At 51.1% G+C, this 1,634-nt stretch overlaps 1 protein-coding gene across 1 annotated transcript in view; it reads left to right on the top strand.

Moving 5' to 3' along the window:
• The window catches only part of LOC110328417 (NACHT, LRR and PYD domains-containing protein 5-like), a 39,890-nt gene that overhangs the window by 8,924 nt on the left and 29,332 nt on the right, over positions 1-1,634 (top strand). The gene's annotated exons all lie outside the window — the stretch shown is intronic.

The following is a 1,634-nucleotide window of genomic DNA, read 5'->3' as shown; positions in this document are numbered from 1 at the left end:
TCCTCCTCCCCCTCCTCCCCTTTCTCCTCCCCCTCCTCCCCTTCCTCCTCTGGGAAAACAGCAAATGACAGATAATGAGGTGCAGTAGGAAGGCCTGGAGGACTCAGAGGCCACTGTAACTTCCCCAAAGGATTCAGCAGAGGTCTTAGGGCCTGCAATTGTGGTTGTGGTCCAGGCCCTGGCTGTGGTCGAAGCACAGGGCTTGTGAAGGTAAAACCGAAGAGGAGTGGTTCCCTGTCACTAAGCTGAGCCAACTGGTTAAGAACCTGAAGGTCAAGTCCTTGGAGATCTATCTGGTCTCCCTGATCTTTAAGGAATCTGAGATTATTGATTTTTTTTTTTTTACCCTGGGTTCATCCCTAAAGGATGAGGTTCCAAAGATCATGCCAGTGCAGAAGCAAACTCAGGCTGGCAAGCGGACCAAGTTCAAGGCTTTTGTCACTATTGGGTACCACAATGGTCATGTTGGTCTTGGTGTTAAGTGCTCCAAGAAGGTAGCCACTGCTATCTGAGGGGCCATCATCTTGGCCAAGCTTTCCATCGTCCCTGTGCTGAGAACCTACCGGGAGAACAAGATTGGCAAGCCCCACACTGTTCCATGCAAGGTGACAGGCCGCTGTGGCTCTGTGTTGGTACCCTCAGAAGCACAGGCATTGTCTCTGCTCCTGTGCCCAAGAAGCCACTGAAAATGGCTGATATAGATGACTGCTATACTTCAGTCAGGGATTGCACTGCCACCCTGGGCAACTTGGCCAAGGCCACCTTTGATGCTATCTCCAAGACCTACAGCTACCTGACTGGTATCCTCTGGGGTTGACCAAGTCTCCTCAGTAATTCACAAACCACCTTGTGAAAAACCACCACACCAGAGTCTCTGTTCAGAGGACCCAGGCTCCAGCTGTGGCCACCACATAAGACTTTTGACACAAGAAAAAGTGAATTAAGTCTGAAAAAAAAATAGATCAGTATCTCAGGAGCTGAAGAGCTAGCTCAGTGGTTGAGAGCACTGACTATTCCCCTACAAAATAATCAATTAAAAAAACCAACCCGAACCATAGTCTGCAGAGGCTGCTGGCATCATGGCCTGTGTAGCTGAAGCAACCGACCCTCCTGGAGGCTGAAGCCTGAACTCAAGATGTCAGCATCATGTTTTCTTCCTGTATTTTCACATGATCCCTGGCTTGTAAGGACATTAGTTGTGTCAAATTGGGGCTCATCCCAAGATCTCATCATAACACAGGCACCTGACTCCATAATCCAGCCTTCTGAGCTCTAGCCCTAGCCTCCTGAGATGTCTGGGGTTAGTAGCTCTACATATGAGGTAGGGAGCACTATACAACCCACAATACCTGCACACAGCCCCTGCACACAGCACCTGTACACAGCCCCTGCACACAGCCCCTATACACAGACCCTGCACACAGCCCCTGTACACAGCACCTGCACACAGCACCTGCTCATAGAACCTGCACACAGCCCCTGCATACAACCCCTGCACACAGCACCCGCACACAGCCCCTGCACACAGCCCTTGCACATAGCACCTGCACACAGCACCTGCACACAGTACCTGCACACAGCACCTGCACACAGCACCTGCAAATAACACCTGCATACAACCCCTGCACACAGCA

This window comes from Mus pahari, chromosome 10 (genome assembly GCF_900095145.1).
Source record: "Mus pahari chromosome 10, PAHARI_EIJ_v1.1, whole genome shotgun sequence".
Classification (NCBI taxonomy): Eukaryota; Metazoa; Chordata; class Mammalia; order Rodentia; family Muridae; genus Mus; species Mus pahari.
Note: the sequence above shows the minus strand (reverse complement) of the source record. Positions and strands in the feature narration are given on the sequence as shown.